This window comes from Amphiprion ocellaris, chromosome 8 (assembly GCF_022539595.1).
Source record: "Amphiprion ocellaris isolate individual 3 ecotype Okinawa chromosome 8, ASM2253959v1, whole genome shotgun sequence".
NCBI classification, from domain to species: domain Eukaryota; kingdom Metazoa; phylum Chordata; class Actinopteri; family Pomacentridae; genus Amphiprion; species Amphiprion ocellaris.
In genome coordinates, this window is record NC_072773.1 from 27,242,838 (window position 1) to 27,263,198 (window position 20,361).

Below are 20,361 nucleotides of genomic sequence, written 5' to 3' on the forward strand. Positions count from 1 at the left end.
CACACACACACACACACACACACACACACACACACACACGCATGCAGGCACACACACATCTTTGAAAGCGTCAAATGAAAAGTCTATCCATTAATTAGAGTGTCGCCATGAATTCCATGGGGTCGGGTCTGATACTTATAGCTAAAGAAGAGAAATAGTTCCAGGGAAAATGATGGTTTTATGCTTCGGTAATAATATTAAACAGGGATCCCAATATTGGCAGAAGCTTACAGGTCAGATGTTATGCAGTATTAGTGGGAGAGAACCGTTCTCTGTTCCACACAGTGTTTCTGCGGTCAGCGCCAGTCAACATAAGGTTGTAAAGGCAGTGTTTGTGTGGTATTCGAGTAGAGAAAGGTGCTGGTTTGTATTTGAGTCTTTCCAACCTTTCCTCTGTGTGTTTTTTTTATGTAGGAGTTTAGATTGAGACAGACAGCACTGACACACACAGACTAAACTGTGCTGCACAAAAAAGCGACAGAATAACAAGGGCTAGAGCTCTTTTGGAGTGGATGTCTGTTTCATCGCCCCCCTCGCCGCCACCCCCAGCCCTCCTCCTCCTCCTCCTCCTCCCCCCCACTCGCTCTCCTTCACGTTCCCTCTTTTCCTTCCTCTCTCTGCCTCCCCTGTCTCGTTCTCTCACCTGAGCTTTGATATGGAAATCTCTCACCAGCCAGAGCCCGAGGCTAGTTGACTGTTTCTAAAGATGTATTTGCTCAAAGCCGCTCAATTTCTCATCAAATGCTCACACTGTGTGTATAAAAGACAAACTCTTTCACTGGGAAAATAACAACTAACAACCACGTACTTATACGAGGCTTTCAGCAGTCTGCAAAACCCAGACTCCAACAAAGAGGTTTTTCCAAGCCAAAAACCTTCAAGTTCTTAATAGCTTATATAAATTTGACTAAAAAGATGGTGACCTTTCTGCAAAGTGGAGAGCTGAGGACGCCAACTATCTTGTCGATGGAGTATTTCAAGTTAGTGTGCGTGCTTGTGTAGACAGCTCTTTCCCGCTGGTTTACCAGTCCTGCCATGATAGGTAATTATGTTACATTAAGGAGTCCCAACCAGCACGTCGACAACGCGGAACGAAATAAAGCGACAACTGGAGCCATTCAAGGACGCGAAACAACTTGAAAAAGATTTAGAAATAAGGGAATAATTTGGGAATACGAAATATTTGGGAATACGAAATATTCTAGTAAAAGAATGCAAATCAAGTCAACAACAATAATCAGTCCCATGTCAGCTCATTACTAGAGAGTGCTGTTATCAGTGGCTCAGGTTTCAGAAGGTGGTCTTGTGCAATTTAATGTGATCTTTCAAAAAGACAAAAAGATTTTTAACTTTAACAACACAGCTCCTGCAGACATATAACACTTTCCGTCAGAAAGTAGTAAGAATTCTAAAACCCCAGTGATTCATAGCTTAAAAATCATTGGAGTTAATTAAAAACATAAAGCTTTGGAAATATGAAGGACGTTGTTAGTAACTGCTTCACACATACAACATCAATAATGGAGCTGAAGGGATAAGGAAGCATAGATAGACAGATAGATAGATAGATAGATAGATAGATAGATAGATAGATAGATAGATAGATAGATAGATAGATAGATAGATAGATAGATAGATAGATAGATAGATAGATAGATTAAACCTTTATTGATCCCACAGCGGGGAAATTTACAGTGGAACAACAGCAAATAGAACAGTTTGAATAAAAAAGAGATCAGCACGCAATGCACACAGTGCATAGACAAATATTTTCTCCTCTGGAAGAAGAAATACAATATTTACAGCAAAATTTCTATGAGATATATATATATATATATATATATATATATATATATATATGATTTATATGTCTTCCTTTGTTTTTTCATTAACAACGGACAGAAGGCTAATTGAAAAAATAATATGTGCATGTTATCTAGCTGGCTTGCATTACCTGACATTTAAAACAAGCCCCATCATCATTTCACTTACTGCAATTTGTTTTGACAGCATCAGAACAAGTGAAAACATACAGAATATTAAACCAACAATTAGGAGTGCGTTTAGCAGGAGGAAAAAAAAAAAAACACACAAGAAGGCTGGCTGATTAGTTTTAAAGGCTGGTCCGGACTGTGCGCATTGATGCAATTGATAACTGATGTTTAGTTTTGTTTTTTTATATTCTGTAAATTCCAGAAAATTTTCCATGATGCAGATAAGCATTGTGTGATGACGGTTAGAAAGAGCCAGTTTACTCTGCATTCCTAAATAAAAAGAAAAACACACCCTGGTGAAAGTACACAAAGTGAAATCCCTCATCTGCTTTCTCAGGAATGTGTGACCCACAAGGTCTTTTGCAATATCAAACAACCGGTCAGAAAGTGTCTCACTTTTTAAAAAGTGACTTGCATTTAATTCCAACAACGAAATCAAATTACAATTTTTCTTCTTACTTCAGGACTTTTGATTCTTACTTGTCCATTGAAATTGTAAATTACCCTCCAATTTGAAATGCAGGGACAAGAGAACAAAAGAAAAGAACAAGGGAGATTATTGTTTTCATTGACATCCAATCGTAGGTGGATGCCTGCGTGCACACACACACACACACACACACACACACACACACACACACACACACACACACACACACACACACACACACACACACACACACACACACATGCACACGGCTATGAAATATTAACATCTATGTGAAAAGACAAGTGGGGTGGTGGAGAGTATTTCTCTATGTGTGTGTGGTCTGGGGGTGAGGATGGCTTAAACTCACCTGTTCTCTCTGCTGGGGGGAGGGAGGATGGGCATGTTAGACAGGTGGATAGGGAAGCCAGCTGTTACAAACACACACACACACACATCCCCCACAGCATCCGTGTAACCCTGTGGGGATTAGGAACACCTGTATTCAGCGCTGCACAATGAGCTATAGAAGCAGCTAAGCTAAAGGGCCTTGGGAGTTATTAGGGGATGGGGGATGGAACTTCAGAGCTGGGGGTTAATGCGTGTCTCAAAATGAAATAGATGTGAGAATGATGTGTAACAGATAGAAAACTGAGTTGTCAGAAAACTCCAGAGAGACTCGGGGTGTCGTGTAAGATATGTACACGAGTGTAAATGGTTCATTTTGCAGTTTGTTAGCCAAACAGGTGTTCCCATTAACAAGTGAGCTCTGAGGGGCGATCAGGATGAGAAAACTGGCAGAGAGAGACAGAGACGGAGAGATGAATGGAGCACAATGTGGCTAACGGGGAACAAATGTGTCTTTATGGAGGATTTGCCCTCTCTGTTTTGGGAAATTGTGCAGTAAAAGAGACAAACTTACAGTACAGATTATTGTCATGTTGTCTACACAAACACACGCATGCATGCTGCTGTGTTGGTGTAGTATGTTGCATCCCTGGGGTTTGCACAGCTAGAGCCGAATAACCTGCTACCACACAATTCAGCCCACAACCTGCATGGGAGCACTGAGCACCACCTACACAGCTGCAGGCTTACACTCACACACATCCACACATCCACACACACACACACACACACACACACACACACACACACACACACACACACACACACACACACACACACACACACACACACACACACACACACACACAGCAAAGAGGCAAGTGTCGAGCTTCAAACCTGACTGCCACCAAAACCAAGCCCCCTCCGTCTCGTTTTCTCACCCTGCCACACCTTTGCTGTTTCCCCACAAACATCCAAACTCTGCAGCCGGGCGAGTGGCTAATATTCAGTGGAACCACCTTCCACAAACAGCAGCTTGAACCAAGAAAAAGCCAGAAAAGTAAATTCAACTCACTTATCTTGTTTAATCAACTCCAAAAGGCCCATTCATGAGAGATAGTGCAAGTGGAAAGTGCTTGAAATCCTGCTCATCAATCCCACAAGCACACGCGCTGCTAATATTTTTTCCATCTTTTGGTCGATCTCGCCTACACTCCTCCTCCACTCATCCTTGTAGCTGTTGTCTTGGTCTGTATTATATTTTCCCCGTGGAACACACAGATGGAGGTGCAGACACACACACACACACACACACACACACACACACACACACACACACACACACACACACACACACACACACTGAAGTCCAGTGTTCTTGCAGTGATTACACTACACAGCCCCACCTTAGGGAAGCAACCTCAGTGCTAAAGCAGGGGGAAACCTACAAAATACAAAGCATTCTGGGAGATACTTAGGTGACAGTGTGGATGGCGAATTAATTTATTTATTGAAATGCCATGATGCTTGAGCATTACAGTCGAATAACTGAGCTTTCTCCTCATTGCACAAACTGTGTCGAAATGGACACGTGCACGCACACACACACACACACACACACACACACACACACACACACACACACACACACACACACACACACACACACACACACACACACACACACACACACGGTGCAGTGATTGTATTACTGAATAAAAGACTGTGGAGGGTTTATCATATCAAGTGCCAAACCTTAACTCAGTAGTTGGAAGGACAAAACAACCAGACAAATCCAGGGAGGCCTAAGACAATTTGGGAAAATGGCTTGATGGTCTCTTAATCCCAGAGATCCAGTTAGTCGCTGTCAAAGAGAGGAAAAGGCCTAGATCTAGCCGGCTGTATGGAGTTGCAGCCGTGAGGCGGGAAGGAGCACTTAAAAAAACTTTTAAAAATGTGAAGTTTGTAGTCATTTCATTCATTCATTCATTTATATATATACACGCACACTACTGTTCAAAAGTTTGGGGTCACACAGGCAATTTCATGTTTTCCATGAAAGCTCACACTTTTATTCATGCTGTAACATAATTGCCCAAGTGTTTTCTAATCATCAGTTAGCCTTTCAACAACGTAATGTGGCATTAGATCACAGGAGTGATGGTTAGTGGAAATGTTCCTCTGTACCCCTATGCAGATATTCCATTAAAAAGCAGCCATTTCCAGCTAGAATAGTCATTTACCACATTAACAATGTCTAGACTGGATTTCTAAATCATTTAGGGTTATCTTCATTGAAAAAAATGCATTTCTTCCAAAAATATCAACATTTCTAAGTGACCCCAAACTTTTGACCCTTTGCATATATATATATACATATATATATATATATATATAATACACACACACACACTGAATATATATGAAGGTGTCTGAGGCTCACCTTTGTTTCATTAGCTTTAAATTAGTGTTAGTAGTCACGTGTTCTCATGACTTGCCATGAATTTGCATTTGTAGTGTAGGACTGGATTCACCTAATGTACATAAACCTGTGATGTACACTTACACTAGAATCTGCTGAGTTTTTGTCTCACACTACTATGTAAAAAGTTTGGAACCCCCAGTGCACAGAAGCTGACGATCAGGTAAAGATGTCTGTCACAAGTCATTAGCGCTCACCTGGCTGTAGCTACTGGAGGTGCACGACAGCCAGGCGTGCATTGCCGTCCTCACAGAGCGTGGATGAAGTGGGGTTATTTCCCCCCTCCCCTCTCACATGGTAAGCATGGCAGAAAATGGAGGAAGACGGAACTGACCGGTTTGAGAGGGCAGACAGACAGCAGACACATCCACACAGCACAGGAGACAGACTGAGAAGCAGCGAGGGAGAGACGCTTTCAGCTCCAGTCGCCAATAAACAGAAAAAAGCACTTGACGCCACTCTTTTCAACTCTCAACACGGATCAGATGATCAACAATTACAACAAAAAAAAAATACCCGAGAGCACCATCTGCAAACAAAATCCCCACCACCACCACCACCACCACCTCTCCCTCTCTCTGTGTCTTGTCTGGTACTCAAGGGTTGGGTGTTGACGCAGCAGAAATTTCCAGCTGGAGAAATCCCCCTTTTGGAGGTTAATCGAGGGGAGAAGGAGGAGGGTTTAAGCCCTCGTCTTCCAGTCTCTCTGAGCGCTTTCATTTTGAATCCCCTCCAGACGGTTGCACGGATCATCACCCCGTGTTTTTCTGTGGCACGATATGTGTGCATGACAATTTCTGCCCCCCTCCTCTCCACCGCCACCTTCCCTTCCCCGACCAATGTGGCAATAGGCTGTCACGCTGCTCAAAACTTTCGCGAATTTCACCCGAATCCGCTGTTTCATCAAACTCGATCAGCTGATTGGAAACCCAGCAGAGAATGATGCATGTGTCTGCGAGTGTCACGTTCACCCGAGGAGGTTTTTTTTTTTTTTTTTTTTTTTTATAACAAAAAAAGTACCAGCTACAGAAATTCGAGGATGACATTCATTCAAAAATAACATTTACGCACACTGGATTTGTTTGGAGACAATTACGCACACTGGGTTTTCTCCTTGCGCGCTGTTAACAACATATAATTTGAAAGTATTTCTCAGTAGCCATTTGGTCCACTTTGGAAATACGTCAAAACACATGTTCAGACACATCATAAAAGTAGATATGAATTCTTTTTTTTTTGTCTGTCTGTGTTCTCTAATCCGCTACATAACGTGTAGAAATGTACAATGTGCGTATCCCGGCAAAGAATGACAGCTTCTCCAAATATCAACAAGCGCAATAGACAGCTGGCTGTCACGTATGGAACAGGTAGGCGTACTTTCAGACTGTCGCCTGCTCACTCGGTCGGTTATGTTGCTGTCAAAATACGCTCATGCCGTGGCTAACATGATGCCAATGGACCGGAATATTCTTTTTTTTTTTTTAAGCCAGAAGACGGACAGACAGGCCTTCACATTAGTAGCTTTCCCGAGAAACACTACCGCGATCGCGAAGAGTTGCATTGTGTCATGTCTCCAAACCTGTGCGCCCACCAAACTATCAGCTGTGGACGCTCCGTGAGGCAGAAAGAAACACACACAACTAATTGTTGACATGGTACAAAGCCGTGGAAATGTGTTGCGATATGCGTGGCGCCTGAATGAGGGGTGGAAAAGCGCAAACCTGTTAGCAGGAGGTGGAGGAAAGCGGGGCTGAACGCACGCTGGAAGGGCTTTAACTAGTAATATGAGGAAGTCAGACATACCTGTTACCCCATGGGGTCTGGGCTGGACGCGGTGTCGGTCCTTCGGAGTCCAATCCGCTGTGACAGCCCGAGAGAAGAAAGGAGGGGACGTCCAAAGCGCCGGGTACTGTCCTTCCTCTCCTCTGTGTGCTTTCTGTAAAGTGTTATTCCCCGTTTTTTTTTCTCCAAACTCCCCGCTCCTCTTCCTCCACCAGCCCCCTTTTTTTTCTTTCTCTCTTTCCCTCCCCTGCTTTTCCGTGTCTTCGTATCAGGAGCCTCCCCCTCCTCCTCCTCCTCTGTGCATGTCTATCTCTCTCTCTCTTCCTCTCTCACCGTCTCTCTCTATCTCATTCTCCCCCCTACACGCTCTCTCTCTCTCTCTCTCTCTCTCTCTCTCCGTGTCCCCGTATCTCCCCTCTGTCTCTCTCTCTCTCTGTCTCTCTCTCTCTGTCTCTCTTTTCTGGGCAGAGTCAGGAAATGAGACAACATGAACCCACACGGAGCTTATATCCATCTGATCTAAGATGAGTCTTATCAGAAACACCCAAAACATATCATTTATTATTATTAATAATAACAGCAATACTTATAATATCACTAATAGTAATCTGCTTTATGATGTCAGCAGTGGGGTTGTCATGAGTCTGTGGGGCTTCTGTCTTGTGCGTCTGTTGCCATAGGGCTCAATAATGACCAGGGGATTACTGTAACTTACCCCCTCTTGTGGCAACAACAAGAAAACACCAGTCAGTCACATTTTTGAAAAGATTTTTTTTTTTTTTTTTTTTTTAACACTTTGACGCTGTTTGGCTGGAAAACACCTATCACAACCATGTGATGTGCAGCCTGCAAGCATAGTTTTTTTGGCAAAAAGTCTGGGGTAATTCCACCTCAGTCTGACCTCTCCCTTGTTCGCGCATGATGGATTTTTCTTGTTATACGTTGTTGTTTTTTTTAAGTTATGGGGGGAAATTAGCATGAGGTGATAAACGTCAGACGCTTGTGCCAGACAACAGAGGAGGGGGGAAGTTTTGTGCTATACCAAATCAGCTAGTACATGTATTGCAATATATAGTTCTTCCTATATATAGGCAATAGTACAGAACTGATCCCATGAGATTAAAATCAGCATAGAGATAATTGATGAAATACTCAGAGATGGAAGAAGTACTCAGACCATTAGGAGCTTTTTACTTAGGTGAAAATACCAGTAAAATATTCAGTAACAAGTAAACCTACTGCATTAAGAAGGCAAAGAAGTAAGAGTGCTAGACCTAAGTGCTGAGGAATAGTCCTATGATTTATATGTAAAAGTATGACACATCACCTTAGATTGTTAATGCAACAATGTAGGAGCATCATTTGACTCTTCTAGCTGCTGAACTTAGGTCTACTTTATCTATTTCCCAACATATATAAATATATATTTTTATATCGTTCTTTAGCGCAGCGGTTGCCAACTTAGGGGTCAGGCACCTCCAAAGTGTCTCGAGATAAAATTGAGCGGCCAAAAAAAAAAAAAAAAAATTGAGCGGCCATGGGATCATTAATGAAGCACAGCATTAGTTCAGGCAGCACACTGGACTTCCACTATTGGCTGATTGGCACTGATTTTTGTTTGCAGTTTGCTTTACAGTGACCAGCTCATTCACAAATACACAACGACTAACATCCACTTTCTCAGTTGAAAAGCTCAGACACTAGAACTTATCACTGTTCGCTGGTAATCTCATGATTATCACAACTCTCTCCATTACCACAACCTCTGCTTTATGTGGTATTTTATATTGCAGAGCTCTGCCAAACAGAACAGATTCTTTTCCTCGTATTCTAACTGTATAGATATTTGTTATATAGGCATTACGGATGGGAAAACTCATGACGATGGGGTTTTTTGCAGTCATAAAGTTTGGGAGCCGCTAGTTCAGAGGAGTACAGTTGTCTCAGAGATTGAGTCGATGTAACATGAACTGGTTACGCTTAAGTAAAGTACAAATATTCAAAATTGTGAATTCCGAAAGTGGTGTTACTTGCCACAATTGCAAATACTGCATGTTGACGCAACAAACAAGCCGACTCTGCTGTCAGTTGCTGCAGAAGCGTCCTAAATTAATTTTTTTCATAAAATGGAGAACTTGCCTATTCTTAACTATTGTTATCAAAAACTATAATGTCTACAGCACGAGTGAGAGTGGGTTTGTGTGTCAGTGCGTACAGTGAACTCTGTGTGTGCGTGTCTGTAGTAATGAGGAACTGTGGCTGGGCCTGTTTCTTAGGAAATAAGAATATATCATCTGTGACCAGGAATCGTTGTAGGTTTGAGGAAGTGGGAAAAATTTATGGGGAAGAGAGCAAGTGGCACAGCTAAGAACGTGTGTGTGTGTGTGTGTGTGTGTGTGTGTGTGTGTGTGTAGAGAGTGATGTGCGACCTCAAACAGCAGGGGGTAGATCCGTGCCTCCATCAGTCTGGGTAGTTGGCTGCCGAGGGCCGGAAAACGAGAATGTCAGGCCATGTGGATTAAGGCTGTAGGTCTGTAATGCCCAGACGCAGATCTCTCTCTCTCTCTCTCTCTCACACACACACACACACACACACACACACACACACACACACTCTCTCCAACTATGGTCTGCAAACAAATCACAATCCCTGCCTGAAACAAGCTGCTTTACTCAAAGCTCTGCTCGCTCACGCCAATGTGGCCTTCCAATCCGCCTGACACGACAAGTATGACCCCAGAGTCTCCTTATGCTACCTCCTCAACCCCACCCCTCCCCCGCTGCCTCCCCCTCTCCCCTTCTTTGTGCTCATGCATGGGTTTAGGCATCATTAGGCCACTTACACATGTATTCAGTCCCAGGAACACTCATCATGGCAATCCACTCAGGAGAGACAGGAGTGCTGTGGGGGAAAAGGGGGATTTTTGTATTACACTGGTTTTTAGCCTGGGTGTGAGTGTGTGTGTGAGTGTGTGTTTGGTACTTACATTCACAGAGCGTCCTTGAAACATAAGGTGATGGGTGTGTTGTGGGCTTGTGTGTGTGTATTTGCTTTACGGAGGGGGGTCAGTGTATCAGGCTCAGAAATGCTGCTTATCCTAAGGGACAGTCAGTCTTTCACTGTATTCTGCCTCCAGCCACCTAACTTTGACTTTTGAATAATGAAAGTAAGCGTGCTGTTTTCATTTTGAAAGTTTGTCACTGAGGCCATGGAGAAGGTGGTACTCAGAGACACATGAGAACAGAAAGGCACATGTCTTCTCTCAGTACAGGAAGTGAGACCAGGTCCTTTTATGACGACTTGCATTTGAACTGCGACAAAAGGATGAAGACGGTAAACGCACTTTAGGAAAACTTTTTGAAGTCAAGCATTAATTTGCTTTACCAGCCCCCTCCTCCTTCGCTCCTACTGTGGAACGCAGCCGTGTAATTGGTCACATTGAATTAAACAGCAAAAAAATCTACAACTGTCATAAAAATAGCACAAGGTGCTTTCAAAGCCCCATCCACTACCCTTCACTATCAATTTACCAAGGGGAACAGCTGTGTGCTGCTTGTGCCATCCTAGCCCTGCTTGTATAGAAGGCACAGCCTGCGGCTGAAAGAACACTATCTCTACCAGGTGCAGGCAGGGGATGGGGGAAGGCTTTACAAAGGAATATTTGGCACAAGGTGTGAGACAACAATATGTGTGAAGGTGCAGCTTAGTGATACTCAAATCAGTATTGGGAAACGACAAGGCTTTTATAAAGAGTCCTCCCTCGGAGAGAAAGAGCAAATTAAGAGTATGGTAACCCAGTCCATAGGTGGTAGGAAGGAGGAGGGGAAGGAACGGAATTAAGGGACCAGGAGGAAAGGAAGAAAGGATGGCATTAATAACAGAGGAAAGGAATCCGAAGAAAAGGCAGATTTCTCAAAGAAAGTGTAAATGAATGAATTACAATGAGGAATGACACTGGGAAAAGCAGAATGAATCGAGGTTATTGGATTTACAGGATGTAAAATCATCTGGAGGACACAGAGAATGTGTTTGTGCTCGCTGCCCACACATTTTGTTCCTGTGTGAAGGCAATGTGTAGCGGTTGGGGGGTGGAGGGTAGGAGCACAGGAGCTGCTCACACCACCGCCTGTCCTTGTGTCACCCATAGGACTTCCTGTCCTCCCAACAGTGGCAGGCCTTTACGTCTATTGTATGTATATGATGAAAAGACGCCTGTGGATGAGGCTGCAGATAGCGCGCTCATCAGCCCTCAGGTCATGGTGTTCTTTGATAAGAACCAATCCTGGCTGGCCTCACCGTGTCCATCGGCATGTGTGGACAAAACATTCATTTTCCCCAGTTCAGGGCAGGAGTGATCTTCCTCCCAAATGAAAAATAGGCAGACTCATATTCAGGCGTTTCATGCCTCTGGCTGACTCGCTCTATAGCCCTGCTAGCCACTTTACTTTAGGGGAATCCAGATCTTTCCTGTTTAACATATTCTAGTTCTCTGTGTTATGAATCCTACATTAAACTGCCCTCTCTCCCTCTGCATCTTGCTATCTTCGTCTTCCTCCGTCTGCATGTCTACCCTCTTGATCCCTTCCTCCACTATCCTACCCCCTCTAAATCTCATTTACTCCATTGGAAGTAGTAGGAGAAAAAAAAACATTGAGTGAGAGAGAGAGAGAGAGAGAGAGGAGTACAAAACGACCTTCTCTTCCCCGAAGCAAGAACATCTTCTTATTGTGGAGGTCACCGTCTCAGTTCAGCCCCACGCTCTGAACACTACTCTGCTTGTTTTAATGATGCACAGAGCGGAGGGAGAGGGAGGGAAAGAAAGATAGAGATAGGGAAACTAACATAGTATCAGAGAGGGAGAGAGAAGAAGGGGGGAGTGAATGGAGATGGGAGGATTGGGCTATTTTTTTCTTCCGTCTCTGCTCTCCCCCACCCCCCTCTCCTACCTTCCCTCCCCCTCCTCTGTGCAGAAAGTGCACCTCTCTTTCCACATCCATCTTGAAAGGTTCTTCTAAGCTGTCTAACCTCTCAGCAATATTATATATTATTGCTTGCCTCAACCCACACTGAAACCTGGGTTGCTATGCTACAATAATATGACCTCTCATCTCTTCTCCTCCACTACATTTCCTTTCTCATTGCTTTCGCTCGTTTCAGCAGGGAGGCAGGGGAAGGGGTTAACAGCATCCCCCGGTCAGCTTCTCCCCATCAGGACTCTCTGTCTCTTTAATGACCTTCTTGAGCTCGATGGCGCTGTTTGATTTGACCCCACTGACCATGCAGGGTCACGACCCCATTCCACACCACAACAAATTATCTTTGACCCTTATGGGAGAGCCAGGATCTTATTTATGCTGTCTATCTATATAATCATGCACCATATGCAACATCTATCTATCTTACAGGAAAACGTACTCATTATATAATGTATATATAACGTACTGTTGGGTAGTTTCATCTCTACTAGTGCACCGTATAATTTGTGAAATCTTTAACTACATCCTGGAGTAAAAAGTGCAGCACTTTCCTCTGACATCTAGTGAAACAGAAGTGTAAAGTAGCAAGTTGTAAGTACTCACATCAATTAAAGTACACCCAGGTTGCACTAAGTTGTGGTATAAAAATAAGTACTTATTCACTTTGACAGAGAGATCCAGTTTTAGATTCGGACTGATATGAAGTGCTGGTTCTGAAATTCTCAACCCAAATCCTAACGCACAGCCAAAATTCTCTGTTACATCATCCATCTCCAATCCCTTCCTCCTCCTCGTTCTCTCCCTCTGCCATCCTCTTCTTTCTCTCTTATCTCTGCTGGCCCCGTCTCTTGGGGGGTCGTTCGTTTTTGTCATAATCACCTTGGAGATTGGGGACCGGTGCCCATGGCAGAGCTGAGCTGAGCGGAGGAGAGGAGGAAAGAGGATGAGAGAGAGACAAAGGGGGGGGGGGGGGGGGTGTTAAGATGAGCAGTGGAGGACAGTCTTGTGCTGCTGGTGGAGGTGGTGGTGAGGAGGGGGATGACGGCTTGTCTGGCTGAGCCCCGGCTAATGTGAGGGGACAGCCTTGGCTTTGCCTTTACCATACTCGCGCCGTTGATGCCAGGCAGAGCAGGGAGGAGAGAATAGACGGATGAAACGCTCTCCTTTTCAGCGCTGCCTTCACCCGCCCGCACTGACTGCATTTGGAGGCGCGTGGGGCCCCGATGTCACACCCTGTAGGTGTTTAAGCTGCTTACTTACACCAACAAGAGAAAGAGATGAGGCAATAGAAGACAGGGAGACAGAAAGGGAGAAGAAGCAGCAGAAAGGATGAGAGCGGGAGAATGGGGAAGAGTTAGAAGAGGATGGGGGCGGAGGTCACGGTTGTAGGTGGTAGTAATGTGTAAGTATCCCAGTTTGACTGTCTTCACACCAAGGAAAGGGTTTATTTTGTGTGGGGGATATTCATCACGCATTACGCCTTTGCAGTTTTGCACACATCTAGGTGTGACAATTAGATGCTGCACTGACAAGCAGGAAGAGGCTAAGAATCAGGATTAAAATATGATAAAGTGCGTTTCTGCAGCCCCACCCTGCTGACTTTTCTTTACACTCTTTCCATAAGAAGACGCTTACTGGGAAGGCGTGGGATGCACCAGTCAGGAGATGGTTTCCTCTGAAGCGGGAGACAGGGGTCGTGGTGTGCTGTGTGAGTTTTAAAAAAAAACCCTATCTTGCTGTCAGGTGTATGTGTGCTTTTTCACTGAGGTGTGAGGGGGTGATGATGTCATGTGTTGGAGGGGTTTAGCATTCGGGGGCCAGGGGGTGATGGGCGCAAGAGGGGCTTTTGTCGGGATCATTTAGGGCTGCCACCTAAGAATGGACACACGCACGGACAATAGGAGGGTCAAAGGGCGACGGCCGCACAAAGACGACTCACGCCAACAAACACAAACACGCTCGACATTGTGCTCTTGGTCTTTTTCTCCGTGAGCTGCTCTCACTGTTTTAACTCGCGTTTCCGTCCTCTCAGCAGCCTTCTTGTTGATGCATGCTGGTTAGGTTCTCAGACACTCCCTCCTCAGGTCACTGGCTCTGTTTGTCCTCTCCCTCCTTTCCTTCAACCCTCTCCCCTCCATCCCTCCCCTCCTCCAACTCCTCTCTGCCTCTTCTCCTCGCCTGACCAGTTCCTCTAATTTGGTTTCTAATTTTTTTTTCTGTACCTCATCTCCTCTGCCTTCAGCTACGTGGGGGTAAAACACAGCCCCTCCCCTCGGCCGTGTTTGTATTTGCTCTGTGAGTATACGTGCACTGTGCGTGTGCATGTGTGAGTGTGTATGTTTGTGTGTGTGTACGCACCTGTTTGTATGTAAATCCCCTAAAGTACCTCAGGTTTTGAGTTGTGTGGTAATTTTTTTTTTTTAAAAGATGATTTAACACTGATTGGCCTTTGGGAAAACCAAGCCCCACACAAGACTCATGGTTAACATGCTGGGAGAAATGTGGGTTTATGTGTAAAGCACACAGACACACACACACACACACTTGCACGCACACAGCAATGAAAAAAAAGACAAGTAGACCAGACAAGTGTATAAAATGTGAGGCGCACAGTCCTATTTTGTTATACATCTGAGGCACAGCAGAATTTTTTCCAACATCAACCTGACATTGTGTATTTACGTGTGTGTGTGTTTGTGTTTATGTGTGTGTGTGTGTGTGTGAGCGCATGTATGTGTGTGTGCTGGACAGTGAGAGAGAAATTGAGCGCAGCGTGGTGGTAGAGCTTACAGTAAATGGAGACATTTAGGAAAGCAGTAGACAGTCAGACACAAACACACAGATCAAAGAGGTTTGAGCATTACAGTACACTGGGGAACAAAAGGAATAGAGAGAGAGAGAGGGAGGGAAAGAGGATGTGAGTGAAGGTGAATAGAAACCCCAATCAATATGCCATCCAAGAACAGCTTGAGCCACACAAGGAGCAGAGAAAACTGAAAGAGGGGTAGAGACGAAGGGAGAAAAAGTGGGTCAAATAATGAGACTGGAAGGGTGAGTGTCTGCACAGAGGACAGAGAGATGGAGGGAAGGAGGAGAAAGATGGATGGAGCTGCGACAGAACGAGAGTGGGGTTTGGTAGGGAGAGGAAATAGCATGAATGAGGGAGTCACGAGCTCCTGACCCGCGCTGACCCCTTCTGCCAGGAGGACCCGAGGAGCTCGAGGCAGGGGAGGGGAAGGGTGAGGTCTTGTGGGAGGTTCGGATAAGGGAGGAGGTGATATTGATGTGACCAGAAGACGGGGGGAAGGGAGATGATGTGAGGAGGGAGAGGAGTGAGAGTGAGGGTCAGAGGGGATGGGCGGGTCAGCTGGCCATCCAAGGACAGTAGGGAGGCCATTTTTTTATTTTATTGTTGTTCTCCCAACCAAGCACATAAACACCACTGCACACCGTAAGCTCAGAGCCTGAATTCACCTTGATACTCTCATCTGCCTCATCTGCGCTTATTCTCATATCTCACTGACATTTAGCGTCTTATGCACATCACCTATCCGGCCGGATAACATTAGAGATGCTCGGATTTTCCACTCTGAGCACTTTAAACCAAACTCGATTCATAGAGAAATCTTTTATTGTTGAGAGACTCTAAGAATGCCACAGTGCAGCCTAATATGTGGTGAGTAACTAGAAGATGAGTAGTCGTAAAATGTTGCTGTTCAGGATGGATTATCAACTACGTTAAGCAGACTACTGCCTTGAGGCCGCATAAGCAACTCTAAGATCCTAAAAGCTCTAGATTTGCAGCGATGACTAGTTTGTGCCAGTTTAAGTGAAAATTTGAGAATGCTAAAGTACTACAGTAACAATATTGATTTCAGGTGTATTATCTAATCCTGTGGCTTTGTCTTGAAGAGATTCCAACTGCTAAAATCTAGAGTTGTCCCTTGGAGAAATCACACTGCAAATCTTTGTTCCACCACACAAAACTTTACAAACTGTACAGAAAGTAACAGAAATAGAGGATTGACTGAGACTCCTTGGCAGAGTAATCTGGCCATGTCCACAGGTCTTTGCAAGGAAGATACACTGCTTGGCCAAAAAAAAAAAAGTTGCCACCTGGATTTAATTCGCAAAATAGGTGAGAGCCTTCCAGTGGATAACATCCTGCAGTGATGAATATGTTTCAGTCGACAACAACTTATTTAACCCTAACTGATGCAGTGAATAGCTTCTCATTTCTTAAACAGCCATGTTGGAAGACATATCCTGTGTGGCAAAGGATGTTATTGTGTCTCAGAAGGGCGAAATTATTGACCTGCATCAAGCAAAGAAAACAACAAAGGAGATTTCTGAAACTACTAAAATCAGGTTAAGAACCATCCAATGCATCATTACAACCTGAAGGATAGTGATGAACCATCATCTTTGAGGAACAAATGTGGTCTGATGAGTCCAGATTTACCCTGTTCCAACATGATGGGCGCATCAGGGTAAGAAGAGAGGCAGATGAAGTGATGAACTCATCATGGCTAGTGCCTACAAGCCTGTGGGGGTTAGAGTTATGATCTGGGGTTGGTCAGGTCTAAGTTCATCTACATTATGTTCCCAAAGAATGAGGTCAGCTGACTACCTGAATGTACTGAATGACCAGCTCTTTCCATGCAATTGAGTTTTTCTTCTCTGATGGCATGGGCATATTCCAAGATGACAATGCTAGGATTCATGGGGCTCACACTGAGAATGAGTGGTGAGACGTCATTTTCACACATGGATTGGCCTCCACAGAGTCCAGACCTCAGCCCCATTGAGAATTTTTGGGATGTTCTGGAGAAGACTTTGTGCAACGGTCTGACTCTCCCATCATCAATACAAGATCTTGGTGAAAAATGAATGCATCTCTGGACAGAAATAAATAAACTGACATTGCAGAAGCTTATTGAAACGATGCCACAGTGAATGAATAGCACACTCAAAGCTAAAGGCAATCCAACAAAATATAGAGAATACAGAGAGTGCAACTTTTTTTTGACTGGGCAGTGTATGTTGACATGTTCCAGTAACAAAAGCACAGGTGTAAAACACCAAATTAAAGATGGCAGATGTGTGTATGGGTCCTGGGGTTGTGCATGTTGGCCTACTGTCATGGCTTCTTTGGATACTTGGATAAAATGTAACCAATTAAACCATTTAAATAGTGATTAATCTTAATGACAACTTAAAATGTCTGCTGTGAAAAGGGCCCATTGTGTTTTGTAAAAGTTTGCAGACAGAAAAGCGACGTAAGTGTTATTTGTGGTTGATGACAGGCAGAACTAACCTAAAGCCTTGTGTGATGTTCTTTTTTTTTAATGTGTTAATTTCAAACTGCTGCACCACATCAACTGATGTTCAATTGTGGAAACAATAATGTAAGATTTTAATGTGGTTTATCTGGCACATATGCGACCAACTGAAAATGTTTAGGTGATACATGACTGTCCAAAATTGAACAGCAAGCATTAAAATGGTTGGAAGGGTTGTTCTAAGAGCACTCCAGTGATTTAGCATTGCACTCCTGCAACATTGATAAACATAAGTTCATGCAGCAGCAGAATTAACACTTATTCAGCACATTCTTCTTCCTTGTCAAAAACCTGGTATCTACATTACCCACAATGCAACTCAACTGCTGACAGTTTGGTCAGAGATCTGGGTGGTCGGAGTGTGATTTTGGGTTCAGCCTCTAGCAGTTAGCCTCAAGCAGCTACAGAGGTCTCTTAAGCTTACTTTCTGAGATTTTTTTAGTTTTCAGACTGCAGCCCCTTCAGTGAGTCAAGAGACATCACTGGAGGCAGTTTATCAGATTTTTTTCTTTTCGTGCAGCTCTCTCTGGAGCCACAAAATACTTTACACAATTTACACATTTACTGCAGCATATATACCCTACACTTATGCAGCAATACCTCCCAAGAGCTGTAAACGCACCTTGATGTGTAAATGGAGGAGATCCCCTTTAAGACCCCATTCAGTGCAACTGTTTGGTTCTCACTAGGGATTCTTGCTGCATTTTATACTGGTGTCTCTCTGAAATAAAAATCAAGTGTGAAATAAAATGAAACATGATTTCTTGCATTAGATTTAGTGACAATTTTTTGTTGAACAGTTGGTAAATTTAACAATTGTTTCACAACGTCGGCCATGTTTTCTCAGCTTTGAAACACGTGAAAGTAAACCTCAGAAATGGTTGAGAAAAAGTAGAACAGTGTCATTTTAAATTACATCTAGATCCTGACAAACATACAGTAAACGACAGAAGTGAATGCACCCCTTTGCAATATCCCTGATATGATATCAAATAATGCATAACTGTGTGGACTTACAATGTTTACATTACTTCTAAGCTGAACAGTAAGGTTGCTCCCATGTAAAAGCACAAGCCCCTCATCTACCTTTATTTTTGATTTGACAACCTTCTCAGCACAGAGGATAACAATGTTACACATTTCTGGAGAGATGCCCTGCCATTCTTTCAAGACATTTTTTTTCAGCTGCTCTTTGCTGGAGAGGTTGTGTTGCTCTGTCTTATTCTTTAAAATATCCCAAAGGGGTTCTATTGGATTCCAGTCAGGTGACATACTTGGCCAAGTCATAATTTTCACTATTTTTTCTTTACAAACTCTTGTGTGATTTTGGCAGTGTTCATTGGATCATTATCATGCTGTAATATTCTTCTTCTGCTCAGATTCTGGACACTAGGTGTTATCTTGTCAGCCAGCATTTTAGTATATTCACAGGCATCCATGGTGCCATCTCCCCAATGCATTTTTTCACTCATGCAGCCTCATATCACACTCCCACCTCCATGCTTCACTGTCAGGACTATGCATTCATCGTCCCGGTCAGGTTCATGCCAAACATGCTGGATCCCCTCTGAGCAGAGCAAATTTATCCTCTAATCAAAGATTGTGCTCCCTGTTCATAAAGCTTCTTTTCTTGAGCAAAGTTTTCTGTTGCAGTTTTGTATTGAAGAGCAAGCAATGTTTTTCCCTTGGATGCTGTCCATAGAGGTCGATGCATGATGATTTTATGCACCGTCCTTCACGCTGTCTGAGCTGTCACAGAAACTCCAATTTCCTTCAATAACCCCTGTGCCAAGTCTGAAGCACTTGCCCGTCTGTTTTTCAGAGTTAGTTGTGAAAGTGGCACACTGTCCATGGAAGCTATTTTAGGAGGATGGCAACTGTGGCTCTGATCAACAGTTCTATGGCTTGCTCTAAACCTCCAGATTACTACTGCAACTAGGTTTCAACTGAATCTTCCTATCTTCCTGGATATTGTTTTACGAAAACTTCAAATTCTCTGGTAACATTTGTGTTCACAGGTCATTTTATATCTGTGTTCATATAGTTAAGTTGAAATCACAAGTTTTCTAACTTGTATGTCACTGACCACAGGTGTATTCATTTTTGTTGCCCTGAGTTTTTTGACTTTTGGCCCTGTATTTGCAACAATAGTGTTTCTTAAAGCAGAAATACAATGGGAAAATGTTTATATTAGCTTGATATTTTATTGACAACAGTCCAACAAAATTAACCTTAGTAAGGAGGGGGCTCTTTGATGGTTTCACAAGAGCGCAGACACATATATGAGGAAGAACAAATCCCATAAAGGTCAAATGAGTAGCTAACAATAAAACCGGTTAATTGCCTGCGCTGTCAACAATGATGCTAACAGTCTTCTCGTTCAGTCTTTCGTTCGTATTTGAAGGCAGCGTCTTCTTCGCATTACTTGGGGTTGATATGTCTGTTGATATGCGGCGACTTCGATATGTCTTTCATTATAAGTCATTTTATGTTAGGAATACAACAACGAGCATAGCAGAAGTTGTGAGATGGCTTTGAAAGACTGATATTACACAGTATTCTTTAGTATAGTTCCTCATTAGGGGAATACTGACTCAGTGAATGTGGAAGCTTTGACACACAAATGTCTTTTCCTCAGCCTACACTCACATTCACACACTCATTGTGTCTCTATCAAGTGAAATTAATACATAACGAAGGAGCCGAGTCGTACCGTACAAACGTACACTCCCTCGTGTACCTCCATCCTTTTCTCGTACAACCTCCCGCTTTCTTACTCTCTTCTAGTCCATACTCCCTCCTTCTTCTTTCACACACACACACACACACACACACACACACACACACACACACACACACACACACACACACACACACACACACACACACACACACACACACACACACACACACACACACACACACTCTCCCTTTTCTTCAGCCTCCTCACAGTCCAGATGGCCTAGCTGCCCCCACACTCACTCTCCCACATACACTCACTCCATGCGC

The 20,361-nt window shown here is 43.7% G+C and overlaps 1 protein-coding gene across 4 annotated transcripts in view; it reads right to left on the bottom strand.

The window, feature by feature from the left end:
- Window positions 1-7,366, bottom strand: part of zbtb46 (zinc finger and BTB domain containing 46) — a 62,863-nt gene extending 55,497 nt beyond the window's left edge. The window contains exon 1 of one of the 4 annotated variants that reach the window (XM_055012898.1): window positions 7,055-7,363. The gene's annotated coding sequence lies outside the window, so the exon portion shown is untranslated. Of the gene's footprint in view, window positions 1-7,054 lie in introns of all 4 variants that reach the window. The other 3 variants (XM_023278639.3, XM_023278638.3, XM_023278637.3) reach the window with 3 other exon arrangements.
- Window positions 7,367-20,361: the final 12,995 nt, after the last annotated feature.